This window comes from Ailuropoda melanoleuca, chromosome 15, assembly GCF_002007445.2.
Source record: "Ailuropoda melanoleuca isolate Jingjing chromosome 15, ASM200744v2, whole genome shotgun sequence".
Taxonomy (NCBI): Eukaryota; Metazoa; Chordata; class Mammalia; order Carnivora; family Ursidae; genus Ailuropoda; species Ailuropoda melanoleuca.
The window spans coordinates 89835855-89852846 of NC_048232.1; the positions used below are offsets into that span (position 1 = coordinate 89835855).

The 16992-nt window shown below is 56.0% G+C and overlaps 1 protein-coding gene across 1 annotated transcript in view; it reads left to right on the plus strand.

Moving 5' to 3' along the window:
• Positions 1-16992, plus strand: part of TAFA5 (TAFA chemokine like family member 5) — a gene marked incomplete at its 5' end in the record, with an annotated part of 138555 nt that overhangs the window by 109920 nt on the left and 11643 nt on the right. The gene's annotated exons all lie outside the window — the stretch shown is intronic.

A 16992-nucleotide genomic window follows, 5' to 3' on the forward strand; every position in this document is an offset into this window, starting at 1 on the left:
TCTCCCCCGTCCTGAGGACGGCTCGCCTTGTCCACATGCCCGGTTAACCAGGAGGTCTCTGCGCTCGTGGATTCCAAACGTACCACCCGAGGACCTAGCGTGTGCCAGATCTGGACCCTCTGAACGGCCCATGAAAGCAGGCCCTCTGCTCTGGAAGCACCTGGAGCACAGGGTCCCTGGCTCTGCCAGTCTCTGTTCAGGGTTCCTTGTGCCAGGCACACACCTACAAGGACGTGCAGGAGGAATACCCATAACCTGGAGAGCTGGACCCCGAGAGCTGGACCCCGAGAGCTGGACCCCGAGAGCTGGGCCCGGAGCGCTGGACCCCGAGAGCTGGACCCCGAGAGCTGGACCCCGAGAGCTGGGTCCGGAGCGCTGGACCCGGAGTGCTGAGCCCTGAACGCTGGACCCCGAGCTCTGGACCCGGAGCGCTGGACCCTGAATGCTGGGCCCTGTATCTGAGCCCTACACACTGGTGCAGAGATTCTTACAGGACCGTTTGTAGAAATTTAGCAAACGCTTGTTCTGGGCTCCCAGTTAAAAGAACAGAACATATGTGCTTCCCGTGCTTGCCATCTGGACACCCCTCTCACATGACGGACATGGAAAGGAGAAAAGGCAGAGCGCGCAGGAGAGGAAACGGCAGGAAGCAGGAGCTCTCGGTGGGTGAGCTGGTCTGGCCCCGCGGTCAGGTGCTCGGGACTGGGGTGCAGGCCCTTCTGGGTGGCCTGGAGGCGGGGCTGCAGGAGCGATCCCAGCCCTTCCAGCCGGCCCCGTGGCAGGCAGAACCCCCAGGGGTTCACAGCAGCGAGGGGAGCAAGCCTGAAGACTCCGGACCCCGTAACACCAGCACTGGGAGTGGAGGGGACGTCCTGAAGACCCAAGTCCTGAGACGCGCGGTCCCCTCATCTCCCGGAGGGGACGCTGTGGCTTCTTTCTGGAGACGCGCCCTGCCAGGCTGCGGCGGCCCCACCAGTGACCCCACACTTGGAGGCTCGCAGCGGCAGTTCTCGCTGGGTGAAGCCAAGGTGTGTGTGGCAGGGCCGTGCTTCCCCAGAGGCTCTGCGGGAGGGTCCGGCCTCATCCAGCCTCTGGGGCTCCAGGCGCTCCTGGGCATGTGGCTGTGCCACCCAGTGTGCCTCCGTCACCACGCGGCCATGGGCCTGCGAGAGCCAGGCCTCCCGCTCACTCGCTCGTGAAGACGCTGTCCCATCCAGGCTCTTCCCTGATCACAGGTGATTCCATGTCACAAACTTGATCACATCTTAAATGACTCCATTTCCAAAAATGTCACTTCCTGAGGTTCCAGGTGGACATGAATTTGGGGGAGTGTCCTACCTCCCCAATAACTCACCAAGCTCAAGGCTGAAACCCGTGCGTCGCTGTGGTTTGGGGCCTGAGGACCCTTCTGGGAAGCCCACCGTCTGCCCGTCGGTTCTTCATGTCACGCTTGCCAACGTGGGGGAGACAAAGCGTCACTGCTTGACGAGAGCGACCAAAGGCCGCCGACCACAAGCCAGAGGAGCTGGAGGAATGGGGCGCTGGAGGCAGTGGGGGAGGAGGCCACGCAGAGCAGTGCCATGAAGCTCACAGGCGGCCCGCGGGAGCAGAGGGGTCAGGAAGCGGGAGGAGGAGGGCACACCGATGGGACCGCCCATCCCCGACCTCGGCCCTTCCTCCCCTGGTTGCTGGGCCCCCGAGCCCCAGGTTTGTGAGAACAGAGTCATGGTCGTTTCAGGTCCCTGAGCTGGACACTCAGACCAAGAGCAGTCTTGGAAACAACGGATGCCGCGTGTGTAAGAACGGAGGTGTGCCGTGTGTGCGAAGCGTGCACAGCTGAGTGCACGCATGCGTGAGCTGATGCCCGTCTGTGCGTTTGTGCGCAGGTGCACCAGCGTGAGTGTGTCACAGATTTAGTTCACGATCCAGGCGAATGAGGAAGTCTCAGCTGTAAAGTCAATTTTGTAAGAGGAGAAGGAAACAAATAGACTAGAAGATCAATTCAGGAGTTCTGAAGAATATAAGGTCCAGAGACAGGAACATGGAGAAGAGATTATCAAAGAAGTACTTAAAAACAGAATTCCCAGAGCTCCCTGATGCGGGTTTCCAAGGGCGCGTGCCCACGGAGGGTGGGGAGAGTGCAGATCCGTCCGCGGCCCCTCAGCGCGGGGCTGCAGGGGGAAAAGCACCTCCCAAAACCCAGAGGGGAAAACGGGTCACGTACAGAGACTCAGCGCCAATATGCCTGCCGTTCCGCGGAGCCCCTCGAAGCCGGAGCTCAGCCACAGCAGGTCCTCCCAGACCTGAACTCCAGGATTCCATCGAGGGAGGAGGGGATGGCCAGCCTGGGAGCCGGAGACTGCAGGGATGGTCCCCGGGGTGCAGGGAGAGCACCTGCGGACAGCAGGGCCCCCTCTGCTCTGTGCGCCCCCCGAGCTGCAAATGAGTGCTCCATGTCCAGGACGAGGCCCTGGGAGCCCTGGCACAGCCCGCTGCCGTGGTAGGGTCTCCAGGCTTTGGGCCGATCCAGCAATTCTTCCCATGAATTCATCCACACCTGTTCTGTAAGCCCGGCATTTGTGGGGCAGTGCGCTTGCCACCGGGAAGGCCCCGGGAACCCCCGATGTGCACAAGTCTGCCTCACCTGCATGACCAATCACGGCTGCCCTGGGAGGTGACAGCTGGTCTGAGCTGGTCAGAGACCCTCAGGAGAGAGACAGGTGCACACAACGCCCGCCCTGCGGCCAGCTCCCAAGAGAGCCTGGCTTCTTAGGAGGTCGGTCTTCTCCAGGAGTGAGGCAGGGCCCCGGGGGCATATGGAAGATGCCAGCGTCCATTCTGAGTGTGCGGGGCTGGGGGACACAACTTGGGGAGGGCCGTGAGCTTTGCCTCGGGGAGGCTGGCTGGGGCCATGGGCGTGAGGTCGGTCTGGCCACGACAGACCGCAGATGAGAGCTGTGGCTGGAGAGGAGGGAGTGGGGGCTCCGCAGTGACTGTGAGGGGACTCAGTGACAGCTGGCGTACTGCAGGGAGAGATGAGGAGGGGCATGTATGGGGATGGACTGTGTTCCCGGCCTGGTCGCTCCGGCAGGCGCCCGTGAGCACTTCCTGGCCTGCGCACGTGCAGGCACGAGGCCGTCACAGGTCAGAGGGAGGCCAGCATGCCAGAGCGCCCGGTGTCCATGTGGGGCAGCTTGGAGGCCCCCAGTGGGGAGGCCAGTGGCCGTGGCCGTGGAGGTAAGTCCAGGTACATCCTGGCAGGTGAAATCCACCACTGAGTGGCCAGCCGGTGTGCACTGTGCGTGCCTCCCTGCTCTCTGGAAGGAGACCCTTGGTCCCCCCAGGCCCCCTCCCACAGGACCCTCCCGTAGCCTTGCTGACACGGGTGGCCTTGGGGGCCTCTGCAGCGCCTGGCAGTCGTGTGCCCCAGTTTTCTATCTCCCCGTGTATCCTCCAGCCGCGGTCCGCTGCTGGGAACACACCTCTCTCCATGCTCACAGCCGCCAGCAGCTCCTTCACTCCCGAGCTCTGGGACTTCTGGGAACATTGGGCACAGTGTGTTGTGCCCCCCAGATGCAGTGCTCCCAGCCTGGCTCCGCGGGCACCTGGAGGCCTGCTCTCCCATCGCACCAGCCGGCGGGTTCTGAGCGATGCCCAGGCCAGCTCGCCACCGAGCACGGCTCCGTGGGCCCTGTCCCCAGCGTGAAGCCGCACGCTGCTCGTTCGTATCATGAGCCAGGGCTCCAGGGCGCAGCAGACCCCCTGCCAGCTGTGAGCTCCGGCAGACAGTGCCTCCCGGAGGTGTTTGGGGGCCTTGGGTCTGTCTCTGATCTCGAGTGAGCCATCCCAGCAATTAGAAGCTTTTATTACAGAGCCGAGTCTCAGCTGCCGTTCTGCGGCTCATTCTGAAAACCAATAGAAGAAAAATGACTCTGGGCCGCAAGTGAGGTGGTGTGGGGCTTTGCTGGCCAGAGGCCACGACTGGCTGCCTCATGGCAGGTTTTCCCTTGTCTCCGTGGCGAACAGGGAGACAGTGGTCCCTGAGGCTCTGCTGGGGTTTCCATCATCTGGCCAGGCAGCTGTCCCAGACCCCAGCAGAGCCCCCCGCCCCCCAGGCTCTGCCCAGCTCGGGGGACGGCTCATTGGCCACGTTCCCCTCCCGGGGCTCCTGCCGTGTAGACTGGGCTTCCCCCTGCAGACCTTGCCCCAGGCCGGCCTCACTGGAGCACGCTCTGGGACGACTCTGAGCTGTCCCAGGTCCAGGCCACAGAGATGGAGGGCTGGTGGCAGAGGGGACGTCTGGGCTCCATTCATCCAGGTACCTGCAGAGCAGATTGGGCCATGTCCCACCTCAGCCCCTGTCCAGGGACTTCGGATGCAGGAGACGGCACCTCGGCAGGCACTCAGGACATAGGCCTCGAGGTAAGGTGGTGCAGGTCAGCAGGGCGCAGGGATCGAAGGCCGGTACAGGGGGCAAGGCTGGGTCCTCGGACACCTCTCATCATCACCCTGTCCGATAACCCCCAGCCCATCTGCTGCTACGTGAGAAGCGCCTGCTTGGACGCTGGGCCCCAGTGGAGGGAATTAGCAAACAATCCAGCACTTGTGGAATGCGTTACACGTCTTGGCTCGAGAACGGGAGGGATCTTGGATTTGCCTCTCATGGACAAACAGGATTTTCAGCTGGAGATTTTCTGTATGAATCCATGTGGTGGGGGCATGTGGCTGAGCCCATCCCGCTCTGCAGGCGTCCATGGGGACTTGCTGTCTGACGTCTGTTCGGGGTTCTCTGTTCCTGCAGCTGATGCCAGGTGGGGCTTCAGGGGGACGCAGAGACAGGGCTCCTGAGGGGGAGACCAGAGCTCCTGGACACACAGCCTCAGCCCCTACTCCTAGGGTCTGCCTGCCTTTCCCAGGGAGGGTCCTTGACGGACCTCGTCCCTCTTGTCTGATGCTTGGGGCCACCCCTGCCACCTGGGGATATCGGGGCCAGATGGGCCAGCGGTGCCGTCCCTCAATCATGTGGACCTTGATGGGATGGTGTTGGTGGCAGGTCCACTGGCGCCCGGGTGGTGCACAGAGCACAGACCGGGGGTGCCGGGGAGAAAGGCATTTGAGCCCAAGAGGAGGCGCGGTGGCAGGGCTGGTGAGGAAACCCGCCCCGGAGAAGAGGGGAGGAGGGCGGACCCTGGGGCGGACTCCAGCCCAAACCAGCCCCTCCCACCTGTCCTCCAAGGAGCCCTGCAGTGAATAGATGCCCTCCCAAGGACTAAAGGCTTTTGTCGGGTTTCTAGGATTAGTGTGGAGGGAGGCAGAGCAGATGGTGGGGACTCACCCCAAGGTAGCTCGGTGCCTGCACCTCGCTAATTCTTTCTTCTGCACAAACAGTGAAAAATACCGAGTCATTACTCTGATCCCTGTCTGCGGTCCATTTTGTGTTCTCTGAATCACCGCTATTCATCACCACGGTAATAGCTGGACGTTTTAATAGATTCCATGCATAAACACAAAACGTATACAGCCGGCGTGGCATCAGCAAGGATCATGAGTGGTGACATTCTTCATGTTCTCGGCAGAAAAGAGCCCAGAAACAAAAAATCGGTTTGACCAAGCCCGCGTGATTTCCGTGGGCACTTTTGGCCAATTTCGTGACGGGAGGCATCCCGTGCCGGCAGCTTTTCATGGTAATGACGCCGCGTTAGTCTCCGTTTTCGTTAAAGCAGTTGCTCTTTGAATCGTTTTAAATACATAAATGGCAAATGGTGGAATTGGGAGGGAACGTGGGCAGTGGAGAAGCCCGTGGTCCTGGGGCCAGCCCGCCACCTGGGGGTGGGTGTTCTGATGCTGTAGATACATCAGCCTGCCGAGCAGACCACGTCAGGGTCGGGGTGCGGACAGGCCCCCACGCGGGGCCTGGGAGGCTGAGTCCTGCCGTCCCCTTGGCCCTGCCTGGGCAGCTGGGTCCCGTGATCGGCACTCCCTCCCCTCCCCCAACACTGTTCCCGGCCACCCAGTCCTTTCTGCCTCCATGTTGGATGCTGGGGATGCAGGGATGAAACATTCGCAGCCCTTGGCTCTTGGACCGCTGACGGGCACCCCAAGATTCCCTGGAAGGGCAGCTCGCGGTGCCATTTGCACTTGCACGTATGGCCATTGCTTAGATGCAAGGTCAGAGGTGTTTACTGAACAAACGGAAGAGAATGCCCGCCACCAGGGGCTCTGGCCAGGCACCCATGTCCCACAGCCCATTCTCAGGGTGGTGCTCTGGAGTCCGAAAAGGTCAAATGGCCCCAGAGCTCAGCGGTCCTAAGGGAAGTCTGGGACAGTGTGTGCCCCTGTAGGGGAACCTTCAAAGAGCGACCCGCTGAATGGGACAGCCATTTTGGAGCAAGCAGGCGGGCTGCCGCCACCATGCTGCCCATCTCCGCCAGCCCACCAGCCCTCCACAGTGGTCCAGTGCCTGCCGTGGACCCCCCTGCCGTGTCCCTTTGCCAAGAGCGCTCCTGCTGCACCAGAACTCAAGGGGGTCCCTGTGATCCCGCAAGCAGGAGGCGGTCACCTTGTCAACAGTGAGTGTTTGAGAAGGATGGAGAAAGTTCAGAGTGATCCCGAGTTCCCAGAGGAGCTGTTAGAGTTAATTCTGTTCTCTGATTCCAGGTTTCATGAGCTTATTGGGCAGAAATACTGGCAAAGTGGTCAAAAACATGTTTTTTCCTAGTGGTTTCATAAGTCCTTATGATCTTCCAGATGACATTGCTCAGGGATGTGTTTCCTTGTAAAGGACGAAGGTAAACAGCCCATCATCTGTGCTATGGAAAGGAGGGTCACGTAAGCAGGAAGCTGGTCACGCGCACAGTGCAGACGCCGCCAGGGCGAGATCTTTCCCCATCCAGCATGGTTCTGCATCCACACGAGATGGGTGGGTGGTCGTGCGCACTGCCTGTGTCCGGCCTGCCCCTCACGCCCCAGGTTCTGGTCACACCGAGCCTGTCTCTGTTGCTGTGTCTTCGTGCTCTGTCCTCCGTGTGCTGGGGTCTGGCGGCTGCTCTCAGCCCAGCTCCGCCGCGCTCGGGAGCACTCGAGAGCAGGGCCCCCTTCCCAGCCGTGTTTGCACATGGCATGGGGAAGGAAATAGGGCATTTGGCATGGACGCTTATTAGAGATGAGTCTTTAAAAATGAAATAGTAGGATTTGTGTCTCAACCCAAATGACTTGAAATGTCAACTCCCCATTAGACCCGAGATACACTGGGTGATGCAGGTCCTGGGTAGTATCGATGCCCGCGTCACCATCTCTGGGTTCTGGCACGGGTCCCCCCCTCGTGCCCCCCCCAGCCCCGAGCCAGAGCACAGATCTCAGCCTTGCCAGGTGTGGTGAGTGAGCATACCTGCAGCCCCCTGCACCGTGACAAGCCCCACACTGGGGCCTCCATCTCCACTTCCTGGTTGGGATGGTGTCCCTGCCCACGGGGTGACAGTTCTGGTGCACACGTGGGTGGCCTCAGTTTCCTTACCCATGGAAGACATAAGAGTGCCCCCCGGCTGGCCTCACAGGTCCTTGGGGTGGTAGGAAAGGGAAAGAACAGTTTATGAAAGACCAGGGGAGTCTCTGTGAGGGTAAAAGCATTGCTGTTTTCCTTGTGTGGCCCCTTCCAGAGCATTCGGAGTGCTCACATCCCCAGTGGCTGCATCTGGAAGAAGCCATTCCCGTGGCCCTTTCCAGGAAGCCCCCTGCCTATCCGGGAAAGCCCCAGAGAGCTGGTTGTATTACTGCATCTCTCCATTTTGTTTGAATTCTGGCTGCATCTCACTGTGCGTCGTCATGGCCCGTGTGGCTTCAGTTGTCATAGGACCGGGTGAGTTGGGGAGGTAGTGTCCCTCCTCCCCATAACCACGGCCATCCCTACCGTGAGGAAACAAGCTGGTCTGACACTTGGAGGAGAGAGGAACAGTCTGGTCCTTCCGCCAAGTCTGTAAAGACGTGGCCTGGTGTTCTGGATTAATACAACTGCAGACCTCTTATGCCAGCCGCACAGCCTCTGTCCAGCTTTCAATTCCAAATATTTTTGGAAATGAGAATAACTGGCAATCACATTGTGACTCAAAGAAAAGAAACACATGCAGAGGTTTGGTAACGTCCTGGTGGGCGTGTCACAGGTGGATGGGAGGCACCTTCCTGGCATGCCGCTGCTTTACCGTGTGAACCCCAGCAGTGATGAAGACCTCCAGAGATACAGAAGGAGGCTGAGACTCCCTCCTCGCACCTGGGCCTGACCTCAGGGCCCGGACGCTGCCGCACTGACCGGGAAGGCAGCAGGCAGAGGTGGGGTCTAACCAGCAGGAGCTCACCGTGTCCCACTGCAGAGACTTGACTCCCAGCACCGCGGCAGGAGAGGAGGTGGTGGGTGGAGGTGTGCTTCATGGGAAGGGGCAGAGTTAGCAGGAAGAGCCCCTCCGGTGGGCAGGAGGAAGCAACAAGATGACTGGGGCACATAGGGGCCTGTATTACCCACTTGGTTCTCCATTCTCAAGAGAATGCCCAGCCAAGGCAGAGCTCCTGACCTCCCAAGGGAGATAAGATATTCCTGGGAGCCACCCCCCCACTTGAGAGCCTGTTGGGGGTCACATGAAGATTCAGGGTCCCTGCACATCCAGACCTTCCAGGGCAGCCTGGAGGGGCAGTGCTTCCCACACCCCTGGGAACTGAGATGAAAGATGAAGACTTGCTCACTGTGGGGCCTATTGGCTCATGCCAGCCCCCGATGGGACTCTGCCTGTTTAAAGGGGATTAAAAAAGCATCAGAGCCAAAGTTCAAACATGAGCCTGTGGGAAAATGCACACTCTGGGAAGGAATACTTTCTGAAGGATTAAAGGCAGAGTTAGCTCTGAAAGTCCTCTGCCGTAGACAAGGGAGACGTCTGGAGAACATCTGCTTGTTGGTATCAGAGAGCTACAAGGGGCTGTGACTTCTGTGACCCAGGAGTCAGGAGCCACGGAGAAAGGACAAGCTGGGGCAAAGGCAAGAATCCGGGGTTTTGCTAGGTGACCTGGGGAATAGATACTAAGATACCCAAAATATGAGTGGAATTGAGATATGTACTGGAAGCTGCAAACGAAGGAACTGTCCCTGCAGAAAAGCAACACAGTGATGTGGGCGAGTCTTCAGCCAGGGGACGGCTGGAGAAAGCAAAGAAATAGAGTCAGAGAGAAAAAAGTTGGTAGGTGTGGAGGACAGAGGGCAGATACCTGATCTGAAAAAGTGGGTGCTCTGGAGGCAAAACCACCGTGACCAGGACGGGAGGGATAATCAGGTTAGGATGAGAATAGGACCAGAAAGAAAACCCCCAATTAAAAACAAGAGAACAGCATCACGACCCACACACCCCGTGGGCGTGTTTGATTTGAAAGAATGAAAGAAAGCTGCCTCATCACAATCCAGGTTAAATTGGGGAAATGAAATTCAGACAAGAAGACAGGAATCCACAGAAGCTATGAAGGCACAGACAGCCGCCCTCTGGACCAGAAGGAAAGGAAGGATCACAGCCGGGGATTCGGCTGAAAAATGCTTTCACTTACGAATTCAATCCTACTTTTAGTTGTTTTTCACACCAAGGGACTAAAAAACACAGTTTTAGATTTGCAAGGATTTAGAAATTGTACCACCCACAAAGCTTTCCTGAAAAAAAAAATGAAAGATAATCCAAGCCAATCAAAGAAATAAAAATCAGGGGCTGATGATGGAAAAGGTCATAGACAAGAAGAATCATGGTGACTATTGATACCAAGAAATATATGGAGCTAAATGTAAACATCATTCCCGTGACTCTGGTTAGAACACTGAACACAAAAAATCCATAACGTGTTACGTAACATGCTGTGTTTATTGTGAAAAACACTTTCTGTGTAATAGTAAACTGATTTGTAACCTCTGGCTACGTTAATAAAGGCTGAGGTGGGGGAGCAGCTGCTGAGGAAGAGAAGAGCCACTTAATGTCTATTTGCGTACTAGAAGGAGCCGTAATGACTTAAGTCATTAGAGAAATGGCTTAATCATTAAGAGTACATTTGATTAACAGAAAGGCCACCGCTAATGGAAATAAGAACATGATTTCTTCAAACCATGGCAGAAGAGAAAACAGGTGAAATGCTATGTGCGTGCATGAAGAAATGATCCATGAAAGGAGCATAACCGGAAATCAGGATGGGGCATATCCTGCTTAGGATAGAACTTCTGTGCCAGTGGTGACAATAAATGTAAATGGGTTAATCTCCACTGCTGAAAAGCAGAGACTGTAAATCAGACCTTTAAAATAGCCAAATATATGTTGTTTTCTAAGGGCACATCTATAAACGAAAAGTTTTAAAGCAGAGAATCAATCAAGGTATACCAGGCCAAGGAGAGGAAAAGGAAATCAATAGGTAAAATGATTCACTTGGAACAACAGGTCATGTATTGATACATGTAAGATCATACGAGTGTATATGATCTTTGACATATATTGATACGTTACGGTTCAAAGTAGTGGAAATGTCACAGAAACCTTTATGCACGAATTAGCATACATTTATATGAAGCGAGCCCAGTTGCACATTAACAAAATGATTGGGAGCACAATTTTTAGTTTGAAATTTAAACAACCCTTAAATCTGCATTAAGGTCAAGTAAAAAAAACCACTGATAGCAACAATTAAAAGAACCAGGACATAGATCTTCTGAATAATAAATGTATCATGACTGATTTTGCATCTATGTACTGAACATTTTAACATACGAACAGGCTGCTTGTAATTTTCCATCATTTATGAAATCTGTGCAGAAGAATCCGTAATCCAAGTCATGATTCAAACTTGCATAGAAATGTGGCAACCTTCTTTTCCAGTCATTTTGTATTATATTTAAGATGTAACAAAAAATAATAATGACGGTAACCTTAGCAGCCAGTACCTTCCCACAATGTTGTGGTCAAACAAGGGGGCAAAAGGTGAGAGAAGGTGTGTAGTCATGCTCGTGGAGCAGTGTGTGGGGTCTGAAGTCAGTCTGCTGGTGGAGCACCCGTCACCTGGCTCTCGGTGCCTCAGTGTCGACATCTGTAAAATGGGCAGAATGGCGCTCCTGGCCTCCTAGGGCTGCCTTAGGATTGAAGGGGTCAGAACACTAACACCATCAGAGCAGAGCCAGCACGTCCTGGATGATAAACTCCATGTGTCTTCATTGTTGAATTGCATTCTGCATGTTATGAGAAGAACACACAGTGTCTTTACAGGCACAGTGAAATATGGACTTGGGTATACACATGTCTTTAAATAACTTTATTTTTAAATCAGGAAGAATGAAAATAAAAAGCCTAAGCTATGGAAAAGTCACCCTCAAAAGGAGAGGAGAAAGAGACTAAACACAAAACAGGAATATTAGTGAACTTTTTAAAAAAAGATTTTACTTATTTATTTGAAAGAGAGAGAGAGAGTGCACCCCTGCGTGCAGGTGGGGGGAGGGATGGAGGGCGAGGGAGATAATCTCAAGCAGACTCTGTGCTGAGCTCAGACCTGACATAGGGCTCAATCCATTTACCCTGACATCATGACCTGAGCCGAAATCAAGAGTCAGATGGTCCACCATCTGAGCCACCCAGGCGCCCCATTAGTGAACTTTTAAAAGAGAGATGTGGATGTGATCATTCACTGCGTGTCTGGCAAAACCATAAAAATGCCCTCTGACCTCTGTCATGTGCAAATTTTTTTGTTAGAAAATAAATCTGGAGGTGCCTGGGTGGCTCAGTTGTTAAGCGTCTGCCTTCGGCTCAGGTCATGATCCCAGGGTCCTGGGATCAAGCCCCACATCAGGCTCCCTGCTCCGCTGAGAGCCTGCTTCTTCCTCTCCCACTCCCCCTGCTTGTGTTCCCTCTCTCGCTGGCTGTCTCTCTCTCTGTCAAATAAATATATAAAATATTTTTAAAAATCTGATAGGAAGGAGGGAAAACCAGCCTGTACTGGGGTCTCGGATCATTCAAGAGTGCATGCATGGCTAGTGTAACAGTCACTGCAGCTGCAGGGTTTCATCACATATGTGATTTTCTGGGGTAAAAATTACCACCGTAACAAAGGAGTAGAAAGATGTTAACATCCTCCAGTAGAAATCCTGGACGGAAATGGCTTAACAGGCACAGTCTTGAAAATATTAATGTGCAGGTGTCCTTTCCCCAAATACTGCAAAATTGCCCAGTTCATTTTAGGGACTAGTGAAATGCCGATGCTGGAAGTCTCCCTAAGGGTAGGAGAGCACACATGGAAACACTGTGTTCCACAAAGACTCCAAGTCTGTGACATGGGTCTGGTACTGCGCCAGGCACTGGACTGGTTCAGCAAAGTGCCCTTGAGTCCCCCGTGTACCTCACGTTGCTTTGAGGTTGTGGATACATCTGGGGGATCCCTGCTTCCTGGAATGTGCAGGTGTGATTGGGACATGTGTCATCCATACCTGCGTAAAGTAACAGTTCACTGAATCCTGAGGTCCTTAACACAACACAGAAGTAGATTTATGTAAGAAAGAAGATACATTTTTAATATTTTAGAATCGGGAAGGATGACTGACCCCAAAGGATGATCAGATAAAAATGTTCTCTAATTCAGATATTGATAAAGGCAGCAGGCAGGCACCACACCTATTCCTAAGGAAATATCAATCAGGCAACAGCATCAGAAACAGCAGATCTCCAAGTTAACCTGGAAGAGAAGGCAGGCCCCCTGGAACCTAACGTCCATCTGAAATGAAGCCAACGTTGCCCTTATCTCTGGACCCCTGCCCTGTTCACATCAGGACCAAGGCATGCTGGACGCGCAGGCCTGCAGCCATCCCCGGGATGACCTTTTGGAAGATCTGGCAAATGCAATCACATCGTTATTTGACATGAGAAAATACAATCATTATTCCTTACAGATGAGGTAAACAGGTGCCTCCAAAATTCTGCAGGAGCAGCTTAAATGCCTTGGAAACTAATTAAAGAGTTTATTAAATTGGATCAAGTAGGAATACAGAAGGTTCTCTACTTGTATTCAGCCATTAGTTTTCATAGATACAAACAAGTTGTGGTCTAGTTCAGAGGCCAGCAGACTATGGCTAAATCCGGCCCCCACCTATCTTTGTAAATAAAGTTTTATTGGAACACAGCCATGCTTTCACTTGCAGACGCTCTAGGGATGCGTCCGTGCTGCAATGCAGAGCTGGGCAGTTGCAGGAGAGACCTCGCAGAGCTGGGAATCTGCGCTCCCTGGCCCTTTGCAGCATGAGTTTGCCAAATCCAGACTAGAATAATGGAAGTCCATCAAGCCTGCCCACAAGGACGCGAAATTAGCGGCCAGGTGAATGTGTCACTTCGGAGGTGAGCACAGGTGAGCTCGCCGGCAGACTTTAGGAAGAAACTTGCCTACCTGGCCAGGGAGGAGAGGCTCGACAAAAGTCAGTTGTGTTCTCACTTCCAGGCAAATAGGTTTCAGAAGAGTAATGGTTTAATTAAAATACATAAGTAAAATAAACCTGAGTAAATAAGGGAGGCGAGGTCTCCGCTAAACACAGCAGGAAACGTATGAAAAACTCTAAATAACTTCCGTAAGAAAAGGCTGATCACCTGTATAAAGATAATGGCAGAGTCTTACTAGGAGAAAATTAAAGAGATTTGAATAAACAGAAAGCTGTCACATACTTCGATAAGTTCAGTGAGTCCCCAAACCCTGGACGGTTGTCTTTTCTTTCAGATGAAGTTTTTAGGTTTAATACAACTTCAGTCAGATCCCCAATGAAGTTTTGGGAACACTACAAGTGGTTTTACGTTTTAGCTGGGAGCGTAGACCCGTCACATTGTAGGAAGGCTTTGGGACAGAGGCCTCCCTGGTGTCCACATCCCGCTGGTGGGCTCCTGGGTGTGCAGGGGAAGCTTGTGAGTGGCTGAGCCCCTGGCCGCCCCCCACCGGGTGCCCATCTTGTCCTTGATACAGGGACAGTGTTTGTCCAAATCCCGACGACCCACCTAGAACCTGAGAAAATGCTGGGCTTCCTGCTGTTACTTTCTGCTCCACAGAGCAGACCACGTGGCCCTGAGTGGAACCCCGGCCTCAGGGGGGATGGACTGCGGGGTGCAGCGAGTGGCACAGACCGGTGGGGAAGGGATGGGTCCCCAGCAGCGGGTGGGGCTTCATCTTTGGGAGCAACTCAAGTTGGAGCCCCGTCCCACCCTGAATTCCCGGGGGATTACAGACTGGACTATGGCGCCTGAAAACGTGGGACGGCAGAGAAAGTGTGGGAGAGTGTCTGGGTTCAGGCTGAGGAGAGGGCTGGGAAATCCAGCATAACCATGGACACCCCGACGCCAACGGCACTTGCTCAGCTGCTGTTCGGGGCGTGTGCATAAATCCACCTGCTCACGCTGACGGCCGCCCGTGAGCCGCCGTCTGTCATCCGCGTCTTACAGACGAGGACACTGAGCCACGGAGGGGCCCAGTCGTGCTCTGAGTCAGCCACAGGCCGAGAGCCCACGCTGGGCCCCGCGTCCCATGGGCAGCCCTGACTCACCTCCATCTCCCAAACCCGCCCTCCTAGAAACAGAGGGCCAGCTCACAAGGTCGGGAGTCTTTGGAGCCCACGCAGCACGGCTGGCTCCGAACCACGTGGTGGAAGGACGGCATGCGGGCGGAGATGAGTATAGCCCACGGGTAGAGAGGTCCTCAAACCCCAAATGGGAACATCCAAGGAAAGTAGGAACAGAGACTCGCGGTCGGGGAGTGGTGGCTGACCCACGAAGGAGGTGTTTCTGGGTGGTTTGCTTTAATTCCGTCCGGTCTCATTTCGAGGCCTCACGAAGGGTGTGGGTAAGAATGTGGATTTGCCGATCTTTCCGGAAAGTGCTCAGGGGAAAGGCATCAAGAGAAGCAGAAATACATGCCTGGGCCCCTGGAGGGCAGGCTGGCCGTCAGTCCAAAGTTAACGTGCAGTCACCGCATGACCAGCCGTTGCTGTCCTGGTGGGACCGTGGGTGTCCAGCCACGAGACGTGACAGCCCACGTGCGCACAAGAACTCGTGCACGCGGGATCACCGCGGCATTAAGCAAAGCCGCCGGCAGGTGGGAGCGGCCTGGAGCCCACCCGCTGATGAACAGTATGCAAGCTGCGGTCCAGCCGACCGATCACTGTCGGCAGGCCACAGCGTGGACCAGCCCTGAACGCATCGCACACAGGGCAAGAAGCCAAATGCAAAAGGCCACGTGCAGTGTGATTCATGTACAGGAAACGTTTAGAACAGGCAGCTCCATAGAGGCAGGAAGTCTTCCGAGGGCTGTGGGGGCTGGTGGGGGGTGGCAGTGACCGCTGACGGGTCGGGGCTCCTCCTGGGGACGAGTCTTCCACTCGGGCTGAGGCGTTGGCTACACAAAGGCATGGCCTCCACGCTCTGGAAGCGTGACTGTGTGCTGTGGGCCCCTGATCGTGGTGAAGCTGCCGCGAGCAGACAGGAAGATGGACTGTCCTCATGGCCAGTCTTCCGCCTGGTCCCTGGCTCCCGGACGGACAGCGACCTGGCAGGGCTCCATGCCGGTGCAGGCAGCGCCTGGTCCAGCTCAGAGGCGCAGACACACCGCACAGAGGTGACCTCCCCACCGTGAATGGCCACCTTCCCTGGAAGTGGACCCAGGAAGGAGACCGGGAGAGGGGTTTGATCTTGAGCTCCCTGAGCACGCAGGGCCCGCCCTCGCCACTGCGGATGGCACAGTGTCCGCCGGAGCGTTTCTGGTGCCGTCTTTGAAGAGCGCCTCCCGCCCGCCTGTCGTGTCCGCGTCCCCTTGATCCCGCGCCTGTGAACATGGGCCACGGGTCTGCTGTGGTGGCAGGTGGCCGTGGCTCCTCTGATGCTGGCTGGGGTCCAGGGTGGGGCTGGCGGGCACCTGCCCCGGGTTAGCTCAGCCGAGGGACGGACTTCAGAGCCGGCGCTGCCTTGGGGTGGGGACAGAGAGGACAGAAATCCAGGTGACGAGGTCTGTCCTGCAGTTGTCAACACGCCCTTTGGAAAAACCGCCTGGCAAGCTGGGCCGTTGCAAACACACACGAGACTTTAGGGAGGATGGAGGCCAGTCGGTCCTCCCGCAGGCAGAGGGCTGGAGGTGACCAGTGGGGCACAGGGTGGGGGCGCAGGGGGTGGGCGCAGGGAGGCCATGAAGTCATGGGCAGAGCTGAGCTGCACACAGTAGCAGCAGCAAGGACCCATGGTCAGACAGGTGGGGGAGGGTCCTGTGGTGGCTCCGCTCGCGCCCTGTGTGCTTGCCGCCCGTCCTCCCTGTCCTGATCTCCTGGGTCCTGCCTCTCTCTCGTGCCATCACCCTAGTATTCGCACGCACGCCGCCCTTCACTCCCCGCGTGGTTCAGGCCCTTCATGCGCTGTGGCCGCAGTCCATGCCCTCGGCAGGCGAGTGCCGAATCCACCAGCGCGGGGGACCTGCGTCCGCGCCTGTCCCGGGACCGCTCGGTCTGTTCTGCAAGTGGGAGTCGGATTATCACCCAATGTGCCGACTTCATGATTCAGTGCGTTCCCTCCCTCACGTGGGCCGTTAGCCGCCCTCCCACCTCTTGCTGGACCCTAACCCGCTTAGCGAGCAGCTCATCTCGCGGCCTGTCTGCTCACACCCGGGGAAAGCTGGATGGCGTACGGGCTTGTAGACTGGGGACGTGGGCCCTGGGGTCGCCCGGCCGCTCCCGTTGGCTCCTCGGGCCTGTCCTGTGCTCTGGGGATGACAACACACAGCAGGTCCCGGCTCCTTGCTCCGGTCACTTGCTCAGCTCCTGCTCTGCCAGGCCTGGCCTGGCTTTGAGGCTGCTCGGAGCCCACGACCTTGGCTTCCGGGCCGGCCGTGCCCTCCGGCTGCCCTCAGAAGTGCCAGGAGATGCTGGGCAGGGCCTGGTGGGGAGGGGCATCTGTTCCACGGTGTGTGGGGGGGGTGACCCTCCCTCCTCAC